Below are 21,019 nucleotides of genomic sequence, written 5' to 3'. Positions count from 1 at the left end.
AACTTCAGTTACCCTAATAATAGAGATGATAGAAATGTGTATGTATGACGTAAAGGTATCAACAGCCTTCCAAACCATGACTTTGAGGAACCTGTAGGTACAACAAGTTGCGTGGTAAACATAAGAACTCTCGAAACAGCAAGAGACTCTTAGGCAGTTAGGACAAAAAAGGCTTTTTGATTAGACGTGAGTCACAAGCAAGTCCCCTGTACACTTGTACAACTTTTGAAGAAACCATGATTTGGATGACTAAGAATCTTTACAAATTTCCAACAGAAATATCAGTGTTACGGACCTATAAGAAATGGCTCGTGAGGCCCGGAACACATCAAATAAACGAATCAGAAACAACTGTTGCCACTAAATAATAACAAATGTTTATTGGTTGAAACAAACAAATATTTAGAAAGGCAACAAACCAAAAGGGTTGGAGGTTCCCGGCCAAAACAAACAAAAGAGAGGGGAACACTGAGCCAGCCATCGGCCGTCGAAGTCAGTGTTCACCCCCCGAACTAAGTCTGCCTAAATAACCCACTACCTAAATGAAAGAAAAAGGTTATCCGAAAACAGGACTACCGGGAACCCCCGAACCAACTACCAACATAACAAAAACTCAAAAGGACTTCTGGCATGGGGGAAACCGGAGCCTCGGTCTCCTCACCCGTTCACCTGCATGGAAGAATAGAGAGCGAGAAAGAAATTCACAGCCTCCTTAAGTCAGCTCCAGCTGACGAGGTGATGAGTCTCACCTGAGGACTGGCTGCGTGGAGAGAGAGAGAGAGGTGGAGAGAGGCACAAACACACACACACATTCTCACACAGAGCCCCACCTCCTGGCCACACGTAACACCCCCACCCAGAGCTTGTGAATAGCCGGGGGCAAACGTGAAGACCAGGGAGGAAGGAAAAAAAAAACAACACATTCACAAGACCTAACACCGTGACAACGTGTCGGCCAGGACGTTGTCCTGCCCCTTCACATGCCGAATGACCACGTTTTTCTGGATTAACTCTGTAGGCATGTTGTTTAATCGGAAACGAATCTCCTACTTCAACATCATGTTGCAGCACCTGGGTCTGAGAGGGCACATCAGAGAACAGTGACATATGTGAACCAATCAAACGGACCACATCCTCACCCTGAGACGGAGGCAGATGCGAAACACAACCATCAAGCTCCCGAGACTGCCCAGGATGAGAGCGTGAGAGAGATGAACTGGGAGCACTAGGAGACTGACTCAATGAGCTTTCGGTTTTTAACAAATTAACAGCTTTAGGAGGCTTGTCCCTTTTGTTCAAAGCAAAACAGTAATTAACTGTATGGCCACGCTTCTTGCAAAACGAACAAACCCTGTCACTCTCCTTACCCCCTCCACTCTCCTTCTGCGTCACAGGGGGCCTGGGCGCAGAGAAGCTGCGACCCAGGGAGGACTGTGGCTTATCATAACTGTCCCTATGAGTCAAAACGTATTCATCAGCAAGTACCGCAGCCCTAGAAATTTCTAGCACGTTACGGTCATTAATGTGTGTCACAATTCGTTCAGGCAAACAATTCTTAAAGTCTTCCAGCAACATCAACTCACGCAAGCCAGCGAAATCAGAAACCTTCATAGAGCGACACCAACGATCAAATAACACTCCCTTCTCATGACCAAACTCCACGTATGTCTTCTCATACGACTTCTTGAGACGACGGTACCTCTGGCGATATGCCTCGGGCACTAACTCGTAGGCCCTCAGCACCGCCTCTTTGACATGATCATAATTCAGGCTCATACCAGACTCCAAAGACGCGTAGGCATCCTGGGCCTTTCCCGTGAACACACATTGTAAAAGCAACGGCCAAAACTGCCTAGGCCACTCCAGGGTCTCAGCTACACGTTCAAACAGGGTGAAATATTTGTCAACATCTTTATCATTAAAAGACGGAACGAAACGGATGCATCTACCTATATCAAAACCACTGGCGGCAGGAGGGGGAGGAGAAGGAGGTGCATGCTGTAACTTCAGCTCCTTCAGACGCACCTGCCTCTTTGTCTCTTCCTCCAGCTTCCGCACCTCCAGTTCACCCAACAGCTCCTTCTCCCTCAGATCCAGACGGCGCAACTCAATCTGCAGCTCCAATCCCCTGAGACGAGCCGCTTCATCCACATCTGACCGTGACTCCACCCCCTTCATGACCGCTTCACTCAAAAGACCCTCTTTATACAACACAGACAGCAGCTCAGTTTTTATAGCCTGCTTCTTCATCTGCTTAGTCACCGTAACTTTAAGAAAACTGGCCAGAGAAATTAACTGCTCTTTAGTGCAAGAACAGAACTGCTCCATCGTCGGATGAGCAACAAACTCCTCAGCACTAAACGCCATGACGAGACTGGCCACACTGATCAGACCAGGGCGAGAGGAAAAAAAACAAAAAAAAACAGACCGCTCACCAACCTACTCCCTCAAAAATACCACCCAAGAGGGCAAAACACAGCAGCACCAAAAAGAAAACCATGGTGCACAAACGTGCCGGCCGAAAAAAAACACTGGCAACCACACTAGGAAGTCCAAGCCAACAAACTCTGTCAGTGACGACCAAGTCACACCACAAAATCAACTAGACACAGCCTATCACAATAGACACGGCACTCACAGTTGGAATCAACAGAAACACTGAAGACCCAACATGTGATCCCGGACGAGCCCCCAAATATGTTACGGACCTATAAGAAATGGCTCGTGAGGCCCGGAACACATCAAATAAACGAATCAGAAACAACTGTTGCCACTAAATAATAACAAATGTTTATTGGTTGAAACAAACAAATATTTAGAAAGGCAACAAACCAAAAGGGTTGGAGGTTCCCGGCCAAAACAAACAAAAGAGAGGGGAACACTGAGCCAGCCATCGGCCGTCGAAGTCAGTGTTCACCCCCCGAACTAAGTCTGCCTAAATAACCCACTACCTAAATGAAAGAAAAAGGTTATCCGAAAACAGGACTACCGGGAACCCCCGAACCAACTACCAACATAACAAAAACTCAAAAGGACTTCTGGCATGGGGGAAACCGGAGCCTCGGTCTCCTCACCCGTTCACCTGCATGGAAGAATAGAGAGCGAGAAAGAAATTCACAGCCTCCTTAAGTCAGCTCCAGCTGACGAGGTGATGAGTCTCACCTGAGGACTGGCTGCGTGGAGAGAGAGAGAAAGGTGGAGAGAGGCACAAACACACACACACATTCTCACACAGAGCCCCACCTCCTGGCCACACGTAACAATCAGTCAAAAATATATTTGTTTCTCACTACATGGCCTCCATACCAGTAGTTTTACATGCAGAAATAGCTCAGATGGGAGAGCGTTAGACTGAAGCTCTAAAGGTCCCTGGTTCGATCCCGAACCAAAAGCTGTAGTTTTAAAGCTATGAAATTTCCATCTTTAGGCAGTGCTTCTCCAAACCACACCCTAACTTCAGTTACCCTAATAATAGAGATGATAGAAATGTGGATGTATGACGTAAAGGTATCAACAGCCTTTCAAACCATGACATTGAGGAACCTGTAGGTACAACAAGCTGCGTGGTAAACATAAGAACTCTCGAAACAGCAAGAGACTCTTAGGCAGTTAGGACGAAAAAGGCTTCTTGATGAGACGTGAGTCACAAGCTAGTCCCCTGTACAACTTTTGAAGAAACCATGATTTGGATGACTAAGAATCTTTACAAATTTCCAACAGAAATATCAGTCAAAAAGATGGCCTCCATGCCAGTAGTTTTACATGCCGAAATAGCTCAGTTGGGAGAGCGTTAGACTGAAGATCTAAAGGTCCCTGGTTCGATCCCGGGTTTCGGCAGATATGAAGGCATAGCGCTCAATGTTGGAAGTTAGATATCCCAATATTGAGCTGTGCTTAACCCAATCCCCATCTTAACTTCACTTACCCTAGTGAAAGAAATGATAGAAATGAGGAAGTATGACATAAAGGTATCAACAGCCTTTCAAACCATAACTTGGAAGAAACAATGGGTAGAACAAGCTGCTTGGTAAACATGATAACTCTCAAAACAGTAAGAGGCTGGCAATCAGGTAGGACTGAAAAAGCCTTTTGGATGATAGGTGAGTCACAAGCAACACAACTGTACACTTGAAGAACTTCTGATGAAATCATGATTTGGATGACTGAGAATCTTCACAGATCTTCACCATATATGTCACTCAAATATACATATGTTTCTCAATACTTAGCTTCTATACCAGTAGTTTTACATGCCGAAATAGCTCAGTTGGGAGAGCTTTAGACTGAAGCTCTAAAGGTCCCTGGTTCGATCCTGGGTTTCGGCAGATGCAAAAGCTGTATTTTTAAAGGTATGAAATTTTCATGTTTAGGCAGTGCTTCTCCCAACCACACCCTAACTTCAGTTACCCTAATAATAGAGATGATAGAAATGTGGATGTATGACGTAAAGGTATCAACAGCCTTTCAAACCATGACTTTGAGGAACCTGTAGGTACAACAAGCTGCGTGGTAAACATAACAACTCTCGAAACAGCAAGAGACTCTTAGGCAGTTAGGACAAAAAAGGCTTCTTGATTAGACGTGAGTCACAAGCAAGTCCCCTGTACACTTGTACAACTTTTGAAGAAACCATGATTTGGATGACTAAGAATCTTTACAAATTTCCAACAGAAATATCAGTCAAAAATATATTTGTTTCTCACTACATGAAATCATGATTTGGATGACTGAGAATCTTCACAGATTTTCACCAGATATGTCACTCAAATATGCATTTGTTTCTCAATACTTAGCTTCTATACCAGTACATTTACATGCCGAAATAGCTCAGTTGGGAGAGCGTTAGACTGAAGCTCTAAAGGTCCCTGGTTCGATCCCGAACCAAAAGCTGTAGTTTTAAAGCTATGAAATTTCCATCTTTAGGCAGTGCTTCTCCCAACCACACCCTAACTTCAGTTACCCTAATAATAGAGATGATAGAAATGTGGATGTATGACGTAAAGGTATCAACAGCCTTTCAAACCATGACTTTGAGGAACCTGTAGGTACAACAAGATGCGTGGTAAACATAAGAACCCTCGAAACAGCAAGAGAGTCTTAGGCAGTTAGGACGAAAAAGGCTTCTTGATGAGACGTGAGTCACAAGCAAGTCCCCTGTACACTTGTACAACTTTTGAAGAAACCATGATTTGGATGACTAAGAATCTTTACAAATTTCCAAAAGAAATATCAGTCAAAAATATATTTGTTTCTCACTACATGAAATCATGATTTGGATGACTGAGAATCTTCACAGATCTTCACCAGATATGTCACTCAAATATAAATTTGTTTCTCAATTCTTAGCTTCTATACCAGTAGTTTTACATGCCGAAATAGCTCAGATGGGAGAGCGTTAGACTGAAGATCTAAAGGTCCCTGGTTCTATCCCGGGTTTCGGCAGATATGAAGGCTTAGTGCTCAAGGATGGAAGTTAGAGAACCCAATATTTAGCTGTGCTTATCCCAAACCACATCCCAACTTCAGTTACCCTATTGATAGAGATGATAGAAATGTGGAAGTATGACATCAAGGTTTCAAAATCCTTTCAAACCATAACTTGGAGGAAACAATGGGTAGAACAAGCTGCTTGGTAATCATAAGAACTCTCAAAAAAGTTAGAGGCTGGCAATCAGGAAGGACTGAAAAAGCTTTTTGGATGATAGGTGAGTCACAAGCAACACAACTGTACACTTGTAGAACTTCTGATGAAATCATGATTTGAATGACTGAGAATCTTCACAGATTTTCACAAGATATGTCACTCAAATATACATTTGTTTCTCACTACTTAGCTTCTATACCAGTAGTTTTACATGCCAAAATAGCTCAGTTGGGAGAGCGTTAGACTGAAGCTCTAAAGGTCCCTGGTTCCATCCCGGGTTTCGGCAGATGCAAAAGCTGTAGTTTTAAAGCTATGAAATTAGAAATTTCCATCTTTAGGCAGTGCTTCTCCCAACCACACCCTAACTTCAGTTACCCTAATAATAGAGATGATAGAAATGTGGATGTATGACATAAAGTTATCAACAGCCTTTCAAACCATGACTTTGAGGAACCTGTAGGTACAACAAGCTGCGTGGTAAACATAAGAACTCTCGAAACAGCAAGAGAGTCTTAGGCAGTTAGGACGAAAAAGGCTTCTTGATGAGACGTGAGTCACAAGCAAGTCCCCTGTACACTTGTACAACTTTTGAAGAAACCATGATTTGGGTGACTAAGAATCTTTACAAATTTCCAACAGAAATATCAGTAAAAAATATATTTGTTTCTCACTAAATGGCCTCCATATCAGTAGTTTTACATGCCGAAATAGCTCAGATGGGAGAGCGTTAGACTGAAGCTCTAAAGGTCCCTGGTTCGATCCCGGGTTTCGGCAGATACAAAAGCTGTAGTTTTAAAGCTATGAAATTAGAAATTTTCATCTTTAGGCAGTGCTTCTCCCAACCACACCCTAACTTCAGTTACCCTAATAATAGAGATGATAGAAATGTGGATGTATGACGTAAAGGTATCAACAGCCTTTCAAACCATGACATTGAGGAACCTGTAGGTACAACAAGCTGCGTGGTAAACATAAGAACTCTCGAAACAGCAAGAGACTCTTAGGCAGTTAGGACGAAAAAGGCTTCTTGATGAGACGTGAGTCACAAGCTAGTCCCCTGTACAACTTTTGAAGAAACCATGATTTGGATGACTAAGAATCTTTACAAATTTCCAACAGAAATATCAGTCAAAAAGATGGCCTCCATGCCAGTAGTTTTACATGCCGAAATAGCTCAGTTGGGAGAGCGTTAGACTGAAGATCTAAAGGTCCCTGGTTCGATCCCGGGTTTCGGCAGATATGAAGGCATAGCGCTCAATGTTGGAAGTTAGATATCCCAATATTGAGCTGTGCTTAACCCAATCCCCATCTTAACTTCACTTACCCTAGTGAAAGAAATGATAGAAATGAGGAAGTATGACATAAAGGTATCAACAGCCTTTCAAACCATAACTTGGAAGAAACAATGGGTAGAACAAGCTGCTTGGTAAACATGATAACTCTCAAAACAGTAAGAGGCTGGCAATCAGGTAGGACTGAAAAAGCCTTTTGGATGATAGGTGAGTCACAAGCAACACAACTGTACACTTGAAGAACTTCTGATGAAATCATGATTTGGATGACTGAGAATCTTCACAGATCTTCACCATATATGTCACTCAAATATACATTTGTTTCTCAATACTTAGCTTCTATACCAGTAGTTTTACATGCCGAAATAGCTCAGATGGGAGAGCGTTAGACTGAAGATCTAAAGGTCCCTGGTTCGATCCCGGGTTTCGGCAGATATGAAGGCTTAGTGCTCAAGGTTGTAAGTTAGAGAACCCAATATTTAGCTGTGCTTATCCCAAACCACATCCCAACTTCAGTTACCCTATTGATAGTGATGATAGAAATGTGGAAGTATGACATCAAGGTTTCAAAAGCCTTTCAAACCATAACTAGGAGGAAACAATGGGTAGAACAAGCTGCTTGGTAAACATAAGAACTCTCAAAACAGCAAGAGACTCTTAGGCAGTTAGGACAAAAAGGCTTCTTGATGAGACGTGAGTCACAAGCTAGTCCCCTGTACAACTTTTGAAGAAACCATGATTTGCATGACTAAGAATCTTTACAAATTTCCAACAGAAATATCAGTCAAAAAGATGGCCTCCATGCCAGTAGTTTTACATGCCGAAATAGCTCAGTTGGGAGGTGTTAGACTGAAGATCTAAAGGTCCCTGGTTCGATCCCGGGTTTCGGCAGATATGAAGGCATAGCGCTCAATGTTGGAAGTTAGATATCCCAATATTGAGCTGTGCTTATCCCAATCCCCATCCCAACTTCAGTTACCCTAATAATAGAGATGATAGAAATGAGGATGTATGACGTAAAGGTATCAACAGCCTTTCAAACCATGACATTGAGGAACCTGTAGGTACAACAAGCTGCGTGGTCAACATAAGAACTCTCGAAACAGCAAGAGACTCTTAGAAAGTTAGGACAAAAAGGCTTCTTGATGAGACGTGAGTCACAAGCTAGTCCCCTGTACAACTTTTGAAGAAACCATGATTTGCATGACTAAGAATCTTTACAAATTTCCAACAGAAATATCAGTCAAAAAGATGGCCTCCATGCCAGTAGTTTTACATGCCGAAATAGCTCAGTTGGGAGGTATTAGACTGAAGATCTAAAGGTCCCTGGTTCGATCCCGGGTTTCGGCAGATATGAAGGCATAGCGCTCAATGTTGGAAGTTAGATATCCCAATATTGAGCTGTGCTTAACCCAATCCCCATCCCAACTTCACTTACCTTAGTGAAAGAAGTGATAGAAATGAGGAAGTATGACATAAAGGTATCAACAGCCTTTCAAACCATAACTTGGAAGAAACAATGGGTAGAACAAGCTGCTTGGTAAACATGATAACTCTCAAAACAGTAAGAGGCTGGCAATCAGGTAGGACTGAAAAAGCCTTTTGGATGATAGGTGAGTCACAAGCAACACAACTGTACACTTGAAGAACTTCTGATGAAATCATGATTTGGATGACTGAGAATCTTCACAGATTTTCACCAGATGTTTCACTCAAATATACATTTGTTTCTCACTACTTAGCTTCTATACCAATAGATTTACATGCCAAAATAGCTCAGGTGGGAGAGCGTTAGACTGAAGCTCTAAAGGTCCCTGGTTCGATCCCGAACCAAAAGCTGTAGTTTTAAAGCTATGAAATTAGAAATTTCCATCTTTAGGCAGTGCTTCTCCCAACCACACCCTAACTTCAGTTACCCTAATAATAGAGATGATAGAAATGTGGATGTATGACGTAAAGTTATCAACAGCCTTTCAAACCATGACTTTGAGGAACCTGTAGGTACAACAAGCTGCGTGGTAAACATAAGAACTCTCGAAACAGCAAGAGAGTCTTAGGCAGTTAGGACGAAAAAGGCTTCTTGATGAGACGTGAGTCACAAGCAAGTCCCCTGTACACTTGTACAACTTTTGAAGAAACCATGATTTGGATGACTAAGAATCTTTACAAATTTCCAAAAGAAATATCAGTCAAAAATATATTTGTTTCTCACTACATGAAATCATGATTTGGATGACTGAGAATCTTCACAGATCTTCACCAGATATGTCACTCAAATATACATTTGTTTCTCAATACTTAGCTTCTATACCAGTAGTTTTACATGCCGAAATAGCTCAGATGGGAGAGCGTTAGACTGAAGATCTAAAGGTCCCTGGTTCGATCCCGGGTTTCGGCAGATATGAAGGGTTAGTGCTCAAGGATGGAAGTTAGAGAACCCAATATTTAGCTGTGCTTATCCCAAACCACATCCCAACTTGAGTTACCCTATTGATAGAGATGATAGAAATGTGGAAGTATGACATCAAGGTTTCAAAAGCCTTTCAAACCATAACTTGGAGGAAACAATGGGTAGAACAAGCTGCTTGGTAATCATAAGAACTCTCAAAAAAGTTAGAGGCTGGCAATCAGGAAGGACTGAAAAAGCTTTTTGGATGATAGGTGAGTCACAAGCAACACAACTGTACACTTGGAGAACTTCTGATGAAATCATGATTTGAATGACTGAGAATCTTCACAGATTTTCACAAGATATGTCACTCAAATATACATTTGTTTCTCACTACTTAGCTTCTATACCAGTAGTTTTACATGCCAAAATAGCTCAGTTGGGAGAGCGTTAGACTGAAGCTCTAAAGGTCCCTGGTTCCATCCCGGGTTTCGGCAGATGCAATCGCTGGAGTTTTAAAGCTATGAAATTTTCATGTTTAGGCAGTGCTTCTCCCAACCACACCCTAACTTCAGTTACCCTAATAATAGAGATGATAGAAATGTGTATGTATGACGTAAAGGTATCAACAGCCTTTCAAACCATGACTTTGAGGAACCTGTAGGTACAACAAGCTGTGTGGTAAACATAAGAACTCTCGAAACAGCAATAGACTCTTAGGCAGTTAGGACAAAAAAGGCTTCTTGATTAGACGTGAGTCACAAGCAAGTCCCCTGTACATTTGTACAACTTTTGAAGAAACCATGATTTGGATGACTAAGAATCTTTACAAATTTCCAACAGAAATATCAGTCAAATATGCATTTGTTTCTCACTACATGGCCTCCATACCAGTAGTTTTACATGCCGAAATAGCTCAGATGGGAGAGCGTTAGACTAAAGGTCCCTGGTTCGATCCCGGGTTTCGGCAGATATGAAGGCTTAGTGCTCAAGGATGGAAGTTAGAGAACCCAATATTTAGCTGTGCTTATCCCAAACCACATCCCAACTTCAGTTACCCTATTGAAAGAGATGATTGAAATGTGGAAGTATGACATAAAGGTATCAACAGCCTTTCAAACCATAACTTGGAAGAAACAATGGGTATATACAAGCTGCTTGGTAAACATGATAACTCTCAAAACAGTAAGAGGCTGGCAATCAGGTAGGACTGAAAAAGCCTTTTGGATGATAGGTGAGTCACAAGCAACACAACTGTACACTTGAAGAACTTCTGATGAAATCATGATTTGGATGACTGAGAATCTTCACAGATCTTCACCAGATATGTCACTCAAATATACATTTGTTTCTCAATACTTAGCTTCTATACCAGTAGTTTTACATGCCGAAATAGCTCAGTTGGGAGAGCGTTAGACTGAAGATCTAAAGGTCCCTGGTTCGATCCCGGGTTTCGGCAGATATGAAGGCTTAGTGCTCAAGGTTGGAAGTTAGAGAACCCAATATTTAGCTGTGCTTATCCCAAACCACATCCAAACTTCAGTTACCCTATTGATAGAGATGATAGAAATGTGGAAGTATGACATCAAGGTTTCAAAAGCCTTTCAAACCATAACTTGGAGGAAACAATGGGTAGAACAAGCTGCTTGGTAATCATAAGAACTCTCAAAAAAGTTAGAGGCTGGCAATCAGGAAGGACTGAAAAAGCTTTTTGGATGATAGGTGAGTCACAAGCAACACAACTGTACACTTGGAGAACTTCTGATGAAATCATGATTTGAATGACTGAGAATCTTCACAGATTTTCACAAGATATGTCACTCAAATATACATTTGTTTCTCACTACTTAGCTTCTATACCAGTAGTTTTACATGCCAAAATAGCTCAGTTGGGAGAGCGTTAGACTGAAGCTCTAAAGGTCTGTATGACGTAAAGGTATCAACAGCCTTTCAAACCATGACATTGAGGAACCTGTAGGTACAACAAGCTGCGTGGTAAACATAAGGACTCTCGAAACAGCAAGAGACTCTTAGGCAGTTAGGACGAAAAAGGCTTCTTGATGAGACGTGAGTCACAAGCTAGTCCCCTGTACAATTTTTGAAGAAACCATGATTTGGATGACTAAGAATCTTTACAAATTTCCAACAGAAATATCAGTCAAAAAGATGGCCTCCATGCCAGTAGTTTTACATGCCGAAATAGCTCAGTTGGGAGAGCGTTAGACTGAAGCTCTAAAGGTCCCTGGTTCCATCCCGGGTTTCGGCAGATGCAATCGCTGGAGTTTTAAAGCTATGAAATTTTCATGTTTAGGCAGTGTTTCTCCCAACCACACCCTAACTTCAGTTACCCTAATAATAGAGATGATAGAAATGTGTATGTATGACGTAAAGGTATCAACAGCCTTTCAAACCATGACTTTGAGGAACCTGTAGGTACAACAAGCTGCGTGGTAAACATAAGAACTCTCGAAACAGCAAGAGACTCTTAGGCAGTTAGGACAAAAAAGGCTTCTTGATTAGACGTGAGTCACAAGCAAGTCCCCTGTACACTTGTACAACTTTTGAAGAAAGCATGATTTGGATGATTAAGAATCTTTACAAATTTCCAACAGCAATATCAGTCAAAAATATATTTGTTTCTCACTACATGAAATCATGATTTGGATGACTGAGAATCTTCACAGATTTTCACCAGATATGTCACTCAAATATGCATTTGTTTCTCACTACTTAGCTTCTATACCAGTAGTTTTACATGCCAAAATAGCTCAGTTGGGAGAGCGTTAGACTGAAGCTCTAAAGGTCCCTGGTTCCATCCCGGGTTTCGGCAGATGCAATCGCTGGAGTTTTAAAGCTATGAAATTTTCATGTTTAGGCAGTGCTTCTCCCAACCACACCCTAACTTCAGTTACCCTAATAATAGAGATGATAGAAATGTGTATGTATGACGTAAAGGTATCAACAGCCTTTCAAACCATGACTTTGAGGAACCTGTAGGTACAACAAGCTGTGTGGTAAACATAAGAACTCTCGAAACAGCAATAGACTCTTAGGCAGTTAGGACAAAAAAGGTTTCTTGATTAGACGTGAGTCACAAGCAAGTCCCCTGTACATTTGTACAACTTTTGAAGAAACCATGATTTGGATGACTAAGAATCTTTACAAATTTCCAACAGAAATATCAGTCAAATATGCATTTGTTTCTCACTACATGGCCTCCATACCAGTAGTTTTACATGCCGAAATAGCTCAGATGGGAGAGCGTTAGACTAAAGGTCCCTGGTTCGATCCCGGGTTTCGGCAGATATGAAGGCTTAGTGCTCAAGGATGGAAGTTAGAGAACCCAATATTTAGCTGTGCTTATCCCAAACCACATCCCAACTTCAGTTACCCTATTGAAAGAGATGATTGAAATGTTGAAGTATGACATAAAGGTATCAACAGCCTTTCAAACCATAACTTGGAAGAAACAATGGGTATATACAAGCTGCTTGGTAAACATGATAACTCTCAAAACAGTAAGAGGCTGGCAATCAGGTAGGACTGAAAAAGCCTTTTGGATGATAGGTGAGTCACAAGCAACACAACTGTACACTTGAAGAACTTCTGATGAAATCATGATTTGGATGACTGAGAATCTTCACAGATCTTCACCAGATATGTCACTCAAATATACATTTGTTTCTCAATACTTAGCTTCTATACCAGTAGTTTTACATGCCGAAATAGCTCAGTTGGGAGAGCGTTAGACTGAAGATCTAAAGGTCCCTGGTTCGATCCCGGGTTTCGGCAGATATGAAGGCTTAGTGCTCAAGGTTGGAAGTTAGAGAACCCAATATTTAGCTGTGCTTATCCCAAACCACATCCAAACTTCAGTTACCCTATTGATAGAGATGATAGAAATGTGGAAGTATGACATCAAGGTTTCAAAAGCCTTTCAAACCATAACTTGGAGGAAACAATGGGTAGAACAAGCTGCTTGGTAATCATAAGAACTCTCAAAAAAGTTAGAGGCTGGCAATCAGGAAGGACTGAAAAAGCTTTTTGGATGATAGGTGAGTCACAAGCAACACAACTGTACACTTGGAGAACTTCTGATGAAATCATGATTTGAATGACTGAGAATCTTCACAGATTTTCACAAGATATGTCACTCAAATATACATTTGTTTCTCACTACTTAGCTTCTATACCAGTAGTTTTACATGCCAAAATAGCTCAGTTGGGAGAGCGTTAGACTGAAGCTCTAAAGGTCTGTATGACGTAAAGGTATCAACAGCCTTTCAAACCATGACATTGAGGAACCTGTAGGTACAACAAGCTGCGTGGTAAACATAAGGACTCTCGAAACAGCAAGAGACTCTTAGGCAGTAAGAACGAAAAAGGCTTCTTGATGAGACGTGAGTCACAAGCTAGTCCCCTGTACAATTTTTGAAGAAACCATGATTTGGATGACTAAGAATCTTTACAAATTTCCAACAGAAATATCAGTCAAAAAGATGGCCTCCATGCCAGTAGTTTTACATGCCGAAATAGCTCAGTTGGGAGAGCGTTAGACTGAAGCTCTAAAGGTCCCTGGTTCCATCCCGGGTTTCGGCAGATGCAATCGCTGGAGTTTTAAAGCTATGAAATTTTCATGTTTAGGCAGTGTTTCTCCCAACCACACCCTAACTTCAGTTACCCTAATAATAGAGATGATAGAAATGTGTATGTATGACGTAAAGGTATCAACAGCCTTTCAAACCATGACTTTGAGGAACCTGTAGGTACAACAAGCTGCGTGGTAAACATAAGAACTCTCGAAACAGCAAGAGACTCTTAGGCAGTTAGGACAAAAAAGGCTTCTTGATTAGACGTGAGTCACAAGCAAGTCCCCTGTACACTTGTACAACTTTTGAAGAAAGCATGATTTGGATGATTAAGAATCTTTACAAATTTCCAACAGCAATATCAGTCAAAAATATATTTGTTTCTCACTACATGAAATCATGATTTGGATGACTGAGAATCTTCACAGATTTTCACCAGATATGTCACTCAAATATGCATTTGTTTCTCACTACTTAGCTTCTATACCAGTAGTTTTACATGCCGAAATAGCTCAGTTGGGAGAGCGTTAGACTGAAGCTCTAAAGGTCCCTGGTTCGATTCTGGGTTTCGGCAGATGCAAAAGCTGTATTTTTAAAGCTATGAAATTTTCATGTTTAGGCAGTGCTTCTCCCAACCACACCCTAACTTCAGTTACCCTAATAATAGAGATGATAGAAATGTGGATGTATGACGTAAAGGTATCAACAGCCTTTCAAACCATGACATTGAAGAACCTGTAGGTACAACAAGCTGCGTGTTAAACATAAGAACTCTCGAAACAGCAAGAGACTCTTAGGCAGTTAGGACGAATAAGGCTTCTTGATGAGACGTGAGTCACAAGCAAGTCCCTTGTACAACTTTTGAAGAAACCATGATTTGGATAACTGAGAATCTTTACAAATTTTCAACAGAAATATCAGTCAAAAATGTATTTGTGTCTCACTAGATGGCCTCCATTCCAGTAGTTGCGTTAGACTGAAGATCTAAAGGTCCCTGGTTCGATCCCGGGTTTCGGCAGATATGAAGGCATAGCGCTCAAGGTTGGAAGATAGATATCCCAATGTTGAGCTGTGCTTAGCCCAAACCCCATCCCAACTTCAGTTACCCTAGTGAAAGAGATGATAAAAATGAGGAAGTATGACATAAAGGTATCAACAGCCTTTCAAACCATAACTTGGAGGAAACAATGGGTAGAACAAGCTGCTTGGTAAACATAAGAACTCTCAAAACAGTAAGAGGCTGGCAATCAGGTAGGACTGAAAAAACCTTTTGGATGATAAGTGATTCACAAGCAACACAACTGTACACTTGAAGAACTTCGGATGAAATCATGATTTGAATGACTGAGAATCTTCACAGATTTTCACAAGATATGTCACTCAAATATACATTTGTTTCTCACTACTTAGCTTCTATACCAGTAGTTTTACATGCCGAAATAGCTCAGTTGGGAGAGCGTTAGACTGAAGATCTAAAGGTCCCTGGTTCGATCCAGGGTTTCGGCAGATATGAAGGCATAGCACGCAAGGTTGGAAGTTAGATATCCCAATATTGAGCTCTGCTTATCCCAAACCACATCCCAATTCAGTTACCCTAGTGATAGAAATGTGGATGTATGACGTAAAGGTATCAACAGCCTTTCAAACCATGACTTTGAGGAATCTGTAGGTACAACAAGCTGCGTGGTATACATAAGAACTCTCGAAACAGCAAGAGACTCTTAGGCGGTTAGGACGAAAAAGGCTTCTTGATTAGACGTGAGTCACAAGCAAGTCCCCTGTACACTTGTACAACTTTTGAAGAAACCATGATTTGGATGACTAAGAATCTTTACAAATTTCCAACAGAAATATCAGTCAAAAATATATTTGTTTCTCACTACATGGCCTCAATACCAGTAGTTTTACATGCCGAAATAGCTCAGATGGGAGAGTGTTAGACTGAAGCTCTAAAGGTCCCTGGTTCGATCCCGGGTTTCGCCAGATTCAAAAGCTGTTGTTTTAAAGCTGTGAAATTAGAAATTTTCATCTTTAGGCAGTGCTTCTCCCAACCACACCCTAACTTCAGTTACCCTAATAATAGAGATGATAGAAATGTGGATGTAAGACGTAAAGGTATCAACAGCCTTTCAAACCATGACATTGAGGAACCTGTAGGTACAACAAGCTGCGTGGTAAACATAAGAACTCTCGAAACAGCAAGAGACTCTTAGGTAGTTAGGACGAAAAAGGCTTCTTGATGAGACGTGAGTCACAAGCTAGTCCCCTGTACAACTTTTGAAGAAACCATGATTTGGATGACTAAGAATCTTTACAAATTTCCAACAGAAATATCAGTCAAAAAGATGGCCTCCATGCCAGTAGTTTTACATGCCGAAATAGCTCAGTTGGGAGAGCGTCAGACTGAATCTCTAAAGGTCCCTGGTTCCATCCCGGGTTTCGGCAGATGCAAAAGCTGGAGTTTTAAAGCTATGAAATTTTCATGTTTAGGCAGTGCTTCTCCCAACCACACCCTAACTTCAGTTACCCTAATAATAGAGATGATAGAAATGTGTATGTATGACGTAAAGGTATCAACAGCCTTTCAAACCATGACTTTGAGGAACCTGTAGGTACAACAAGCTGCGTGGTAAACATAAGAACTCTCGAAACAGCAAGAGACTCTTAGGCAGTTAGGACAAAAAAGGCTTCTTGATTAGACGTGAGTCACAAGCAAGTCCCCTGTACACTTGTACAACTTTTGAAGAAACCATGATTTGGATGACTAAGAATCTTTACAAATTTCCAACAGAAATATCAGTCAAAAATATATTTGTTTCTCAGTACATGGCCTCCATATCAGTAGTTTTACATGCCGAAATAGCTCAGATGGGAGAGCGTTAGACTGAAGCTCTAAAGGTCCCTGGTTCGATCCCGGGTTTCAGCAGATACAAAAGCTGTAGTTTTAAAGCTATGAAATTAGAAATTTTCATCTTTAGGCAGTGCTTCTCCCAACCACACCCTAACTTCAGTTACCCTAATAATAGAGATGATAGAAATGTGTATGTATGACGTAAAGGTATCAACAGCCTTCCAAACCATGACTTTGAGGAACCTGTAGGTACAACAAGTTGCGTGGTAAACATAAGAACTCTCGAAACAGCAAGAGACTCTTAGGCAGTTAGGACAAAAAAGGCTTTTTGATTAGACGTGAGTCACAAGCAAGTCCCCTGTACACTTGTACAACTTTTGAAGAAACCATGATTTGGATGACTAAGAATCTTTACAAATTTCCAACAGAAATATCAGTCAAAAATATATTTGTTTCTCACTACATGGCCTCCATACCAGTAGTTTTACATGCAGAAATAGCTCAGATGGGAGAGCGTTAGACTGAAGCTCTAAAGGTCCCTGGTTCGATCCCGAACCAAAAGCTGTAGTTTTAAAGCTATGAAATTTCCATCTTTAGGCAGTGCTTCTCCAAACCACACCCTAACTTCAGTTACCCTAATAATAGAGATGATAGAAATGTGGATGTATGACGTAAAGGTATCAACAGCCTTTCAAACCATGACATTGAGGAACCTGTAGGTACAACAAGCTGCGTGGTAAACATAAGAACTCTCGAAACAGCAAGAGACTCTTAGGCAGTTAGGACGAAAAAGGCTTGTTGATGAGACGTGAGTCACAAGCTAGTCCCCTGTACAACTTTTGAAGAAACCATGATTTGGATGACTAAGAATCTTTACAAATTTCCAACAGAAATATCAGTCAAAAAGATGGCCTCCATGCCAGTAGTTTTACATGCCGAAATAGCTCAGTTGGGAGAGCGTTAGACTGAAGATCTAAAGGTCCCTGGTTCGATCCCGGGTTTCGGCAGATATGAAGGCATAGCGCTCAATGTTGGAAGTTAGATATCCCAATATTGAGCTGTGCTTAACCCAATCCCCATCTTAACTTCACTTACCCTAGTGAAAGAAATGATAGAAATGAGGAAGTATGACATAAAGGTATCAACAGCCTTTCAAACCATAACTTGGAAGAAACAATGGGTAGAACAAGCTGCTTGGTAAACATGATAACTCTCAAAACAGTAAGAGGCTGGCAATCAGGTAGGACTGAAAAAGCCTTTTGGATGATAGGTGAGTCACAAGCAACACAACTGTACACTTGAAGAACTTCTGATGAAATCATGATTTGGATGACTGAGAATCTTCACAGATCTTCACCATATATGTCACTCAAATATACATTTGTTTCTCACTACTTAGCTTCTATACCAGTAGTTTTACATGCCAAAATAGCTCAGTTGGGAGAGCGTTAGACTGAAGCTCTAAAGGTCTGTATGACGTAAAGGTATCAACAGCCTTTCAAACCATGACATTGAGGAACCTGTAGGTACAACAAGCTGCGTGGTAAACATAAGGACTCTCGAAACAGCAAGAGACTCTTAGGCAGTTAGGACGAAAAAGGCTTCTTGATGAGACGTGAGTCACAAGCTAGTCCCCTGTACAATTTTTGAAGAAACCATGATTTGGATGACTAAGAATCTTTACAAATTTCCAACAGAAATATCAGTCAAAAAGATGGCCTCCATGCCAGTAGTTTTACATGCCGAAATAGCTCAGTTGGGAGAGCGTTAGACTGAAGATCTAAAGGTCCCTGGTTCGATCCCGGGTTTCGGCAGATATGAAGGCATAGCGCTCAATGTTGGAAGTTAGATATCCCAATATTGAGCTGTGCTTAACCCAATCCCCATCTTAACTTCACTTACCCTAGTGAAAGAAATGATAGAAATGAGGAAGTATGACATAAAGGTATCAACAGCCTTTCAAACCATAACTTGGAAGAAACAATGGGTAGAACAAGCTGCTTGGTAAACATGATAACTCTCAAAACAGTAAGAGGCTGGCAATCAGGTAGGACTGAAAAAGCCTTTTGGATGATAGGTGAGTCACAAGCAACACAACTGTACACTTGAAGAACTTCTGATGAAATCATGATTTGGATGACTGAGAATCTTCACAGATCTTCACCATATATGTCACTCAAATATACATATGTTTCTCAATACTTAGCTTCTATACCAGTAGTTTTACATGCCGAAATAGCTCAGTTGGGAGAGCTTTAGACTGAAGCTCTAAAGGTCCCTGGTTCGATCCTGGGTTTCGGCAGATGCAAAAGCTATATTTTTAAAGGTATGAAATTTTCATGTTTAGGCAGTGCTTCTCCCAACCACACCCTAACTTCAGTTACCCTAATAATAGAGATGATAGAAATGTGGATGTATGACGTAAAGGTATCAACAGCCTTTCAAACCATGACTTTGAGGAACCTGTAGGTACAACAAGCTGCGTGGTAAACATAACAACTCTCGAAACAGCAAGAGACTCTTAGGCAGTTAGGACAAAAAAGGCTTCTTGATTAGACGTGAGTCACAAGCAAGTCCCCTGTACACTTGTGCAACTTTTGAAGAAACCATGATTTGGATGACTAAGAATCTTTACAAATTTCCAACAGAAATATCAGTCAAAAATATATTTGTTTCTCACTACATGAAATCATGATTTGGATGACTGAGAATCTTCACAGATTTTCACCAGATATGTCACTCAAATATGCATTTGTTTCTCAATACTTAGGTTCTATACCAGTACATTTACATGCCGAAATAGCTCAGTTGGGAGAGCGTTAGACTGAAGCTCTAAAGGTCCCTGGTTCGATCCCGAACCAAAAGCTGTAGTTTTAAAGCTATGAAATTTCCATCTTTAGGCAGTGCTTCTCCCAACCACACCCTAACTTCAGTTACCCTAATAATAGAGATGATAGAAATGTGGATGTATGACGTAAAGTTATCAACAGCCTTTCAAACCATGACTTTGAGGAACCTGTAGGTACAACAAGATGCGTGGTAAACATAAGAACCCTCGAAACAGCAAGAGAGTCTTAGGCAGTTAGGACGAAAAAGGCTTCTTGATGAGACGTGAGTCACAAGCAAGTCCCCTGTACACTTGTACAACTTTTGAAGAAACCATGATTTGGATGACTAAGAATCTTTACAAATTTCCAAAAGAAATATCAGTCAAAAATATATTTGTTTCTCACTACATGAAATCATGATTTGGATGACTGAGAATCTTCACAGATCTTCACCAGATATGTCACTCAAATATAAATTTGTTTCTCAATTCTTAGCTTCTATACCAGTAGTTTTACATGCCGAAATAGCTCAGATGGGAGAGCGTTAGACTGAAGATCTAAAGGTCCCTGGTTCGATCCCGGGTTTCGGCAGATATGAAGGCTTAGTGCTCAAGGATGGAAGTTAGAGAACCCAATATTTAGCTGTGCTTATCCCAAACCACATCCCAACTTCAGTTACCCTATTGATAGAGATGATAGAAATGTGGAAGTATGACATCAAGGTTTCAAAATCCTTTCAAACCATAACTTGGAGGAAACAATGGGTAGAACAAGCTGCTTGGTAATCATAAGAACTCTCAAAAAAGTTAGAGGCTGGCAATCAGGAAGGACTGAAAAAGCTTTTTGGATGATAGGTGAGTCACAAGCAACACAACTGTACACTTGTAGAACTTCTGATGAAATCATGATTTGAATGACTGAGAATCTTCACAGATTTTCACAAGATATGTCACTCAAATATACATTTGTTTCTCACTACTTAGCTTCTATACCAGTAGTTTTACATGCCAAAATAGCTCAGTTGGGAGAGCGTTAGACTGAAGCTCTAAAGGTCCCTGGTTCCATCCCGGGTTTCGGCAGATGCAAAAGCTGTAGTTTTAAAGCTATGAAATTAGAAATTTCCATCTTTAGGCAGTGCTTCTCCCAACCACACCCTAACTTCAGTTACCCTAATAATAGAGATGATAGAAATGTGGATGTATGACATAAAGTTATCAACAGCCTTTCAAACCATGACTTTGAGGAACCTGTAGGTACAACAAGCTGCGTGGTAAACATAAGAACTCTCGAAACAGCAAGAGAGTCTTAGGCAGTTAGGACGAAAAAGGCTTCTTGATGAGACGTGAGTCACAAGCAAGTCCCCTGTACACTTGTACAACTTTTGAAGAAACCATGATTTGGGTGACTAAGAATCTTTACAAATTTC

The 21,019-nt window shown here is 41.0% G+C and overlaps 26 non-coding genes across 26 annotated transcripts; all 26 read left to right on the top strand.

The window, feature by feature from the left end:
* Positions 1-3,764: 3,764 nt before the first annotated feature.
* Positions 3,765-3,837, top strand: trnaf-gaa (transfer RNA phenylalanine (anticodon GAA)). Its single transcript has one exon. It is a non-coding gene; the product is annotated as a tRNA-Phe (tRNA).
* Positions 3,838-4,252: 415 nt separating this feature from the next.
* Positions 4,253-4,325, top strand: trnaf-gaa (transfer RNA phenylalanine (anticodon GAA)). Its single transcript has one exon. It is a non-coding gene; the product is annotated as a tRNA-Phe (tRNA).
* A 1,044-nt stretch (positions 4,326-5,369) lies between these two features.
* Positions 5,370-5,442, top strand: trnaf-gaa (transfer RNA phenylalanine (anticodon GAA)). Its single transcript has one exon. It is a non-coding gene; the product is annotated as a tRNA-Phe (tRNA).
* A 415-nt stretch (positions 5,443-5,857) lies between these two features.
* trnaf-gaa (transfer RNA phenylalanine (anticodon GAA)) lies at positions 5,858-5,930 on the top strand. Its single transcript has one exon. It is a non-coding gene; the product is annotated as a tRNA-Phe (tRNA).
* A 415-nt stretch (positions 5,931-6,345) lies between these two features.
* trnaf-gaa (transfer RNA phenylalanine (anticodon GAA)) lies at positions 6,346-6,418 on the top strand. Its single transcript has one exon. It is a non-coding gene; the product is annotated as a tRNA-Phe (tRNA).
* A 389-nt stretch (positions 6,419-6,807) lies between these two features.
* On the top strand, positions 6,808-6,880 carry trnaf-gaa (transfer RNA phenylalanine (anticodon GAA)). Its single transcript has one exon. It is a non-coding gene; the product is annotated as a tRNA-Phe (tRNA).
* Positions 6,881-7,295: 415 nt separating this feature from the next.
* trnaf-gaa (transfer RNA phenylalanine (anticodon GAA)) lies at positions 7,296-7,368 on the top strand. Its single transcript has one exon. It is a non-coding gene; the product is annotated as a tRNA-Phe (tRNA).
* Positions 7,369-7,755: 387 nt separating this feature from the next.
* Positions 7,756-7,827, top strand: trnaf-gaa (transfer RNA phenylalanine (anticodon GAA)). Its single transcript has one exon. It is a non-coding gene; the product is annotated as a tRNA-Phe (tRNA).
* A 387-nt stretch (positions 7,828-8,214) lies between these two features.
* trnaf-gaa (transfer RNA phenylalanine (anticodon GAA)) lies at positions 8,215-8,286 on the top strand. The gene has a single exon. It is a non-coding gene; the product is annotated as a tRNA-Phe (tRNA).
* A 975-nt stretch (positions 8,287-9,261) lies between these two features.
* Positions 9,262-9,334, top strand: trnaf-gaa (transfer RNA phenylalanine (anticodon GAA)). The gene has a single exon. It is a non-coding gene; the product is annotated as a tRNA-Phe (tRNA).
* A 415-nt stretch (positions 9,335-9,749) lies between these two features.
* trnaf-gaa (transfer RNA phenylalanine (anticodon GAA)) lies at positions 9,750-9,822 on the top strand. Its single transcript has one exon. It is a non-coding gene; the product is annotated as a tRNA-Phe (tRNA).
* An 889-nt stretch (positions 9,823-10,711) lies between these two features.
* On the top strand, positions 10,712-10,784 carry trnaf-gaa (transfer RNA phenylalanine (anticodon GAA)). Its single transcript has one exon. It is a non-coding gene; the product is annotated as a tRNA-Phe (tRNA).
* A 734-nt stretch (positions 10,785-11,518) lies between these two features.
* trnaf-gaa (transfer RNA phenylalanine (anticodon GAA)) lies at positions 11,519-11,591 on the top strand. The gene has a single exon. It is a non-coding gene; the product is annotated as a tRNA-Phe (tRNA).
* Positions 11,592-12,082: 491 nt separating this feature from the next.
* trnaf-gaa (transfer RNA phenylalanine (anticodon GAA)) lies at positions 12,083-12,155 on the top strand. Its single transcript has one exon. It is a non-coding gene; the product is annotated as a tRNA-Phe (tRNA).
* Positions 12,156-13,044: 889 nt separating this feature from the next.
* trnaf-gaa (transfer RNA phenylalanine (anticodon GAA)) lies at positions 13,045-13,117 on the top strand. Its single transcript has one exon. It is a non-coding gene; the product is annotated as a tRNA-Phe (tRNA).
* Positions 13,118-13,851: 734 nt separating this feature from the next.
* Positions 13,852-13,924, top strand: trnaf-gaa (transfer RNA phenylalanine (anticodon GAA)). The gene has a single exon. It is a non-coding gene; the product is annotated as a tRNA-Phe (tRNA).
* A 491-nt stretch (positions 13,925-14,415) lies between these two features.
* trnaf-gaa (transfer RNA phenylalanine (anticodon GAA)) lies at positions 14,416-14,488 on the top strand. The gene has a single exon. It is a non-coding gene; the product is annotated as a tRNA-Phe (tRNA).
* An 859-nt stretch (positions 14,489-15,347) lies between these two features.
* trnaf-gaa (transfer RNA phenylalanine (anticodon GAA)) lies at positions 15,348-15,420 on the top strand. The gene has a single exon. It is a non-coding gene; the product is annotated as a tRNA-Phe (tRNA).
* Positions 15,421-15,824: 404 nt separating this feature from the next.
* trnaf-gaa (transfer RNA phenylalanine (anticodon GAA)) lies at positions 15,825-15,897 on the top strand. The gene has a single exon. It is a non-coding gene; the product is annotated as a tRNA-Phe (tRNA).
* Positions 15,898-16,286: 389 nt separating this feature from the next.
* On the top strand, positions 16,287-16,359 carry trnaf-gaa (transfer RNA phenylalanine (anticodon GAA)). Its single transcript has one exon. It is a non-coding gene; the product is annotated as a tRNA-Phe (tRNA).
* A 408-nt stretch (positions 16,360-16,767) lies between these two features.
* Positions 16,768-16,840, top strand: trnaf-gaa (transfer RNA phenylalanine (anticodon GAA)). The gene has a single exon. It is a non-coding gene; the product is annotated as a tRNA-Phe (tRNA).
* Positions 16,841-17,699: 859 nt separating this feature from the next.
* trnaf-gaa (transfer RNA phenylalanine (anticodon GAA)) lies at positions 17,700-17,772 on the top strand. Its single transcript has one exon. It is a non-coding gene; the product is annotated as a tRNA-Phe (tRNA).
* A 734-nt stretch (positions 17,773-18,506) lies between these two features.
* trnaf-gaa (transfer RNA phenylalanine (anticodon GAA)) lies at positions 18,507-18,579 on the top strand. Its single transcript has one exon. It is a non-coding gene; the product is annotated as a tRNA-Phe (tRNA).
* A 415-nt stretch (positions 18,580-18,994) lies between these two features.
* Positions 18,995-19,067, top strand: trnaf-gaa (transfer RNA phenylalanine (anticodon GAA)). Its single transcript has one exon. It is a non-coding gene; the product is annotated as a tRNA-Phe (tRNA).
* Positions 19,068-20,111: 1,044 nt separating this feature from the next.
* trnaf-gaa (transfer RNA phenylalanine (anticodon GAA)) lies at positions 20,112-20,184 on the top strand. The gene has a single exon. It is a non-coding gene; the product is annotated as a tRNA-Phe (tRNA).
* Positions 20,185-20,599: 415 nt separating this feature from the next.
* On the top strand, positions 20,600-20,672 carry trnaf-gaa (transfer RNA phenylalanine (anticodon GAA)). The gene has a single exon. It is a non-coding gene; the product is annotated as a tRNA-Phe (tRNA).
* Positions 20,673-21,019: the final 347 nt, after the last annotated feature.

This window comes from Platichthys flesus, chromosome 2 (genome assembly GCF_949316205.1).
Source record: "Platichthys flesus chromosome 2, fPlaFle2.1, whole genome shotgun sequence".
NCBI lineage: Eukaryota > Metazoa > Chordata > Actinopteri > Pleuronectiformes > Pleuronectidae > Platichthys > Platichthys flesus.
This window is presented reverse-complemented; position numbering and strand designations above follow the sequence as displayed.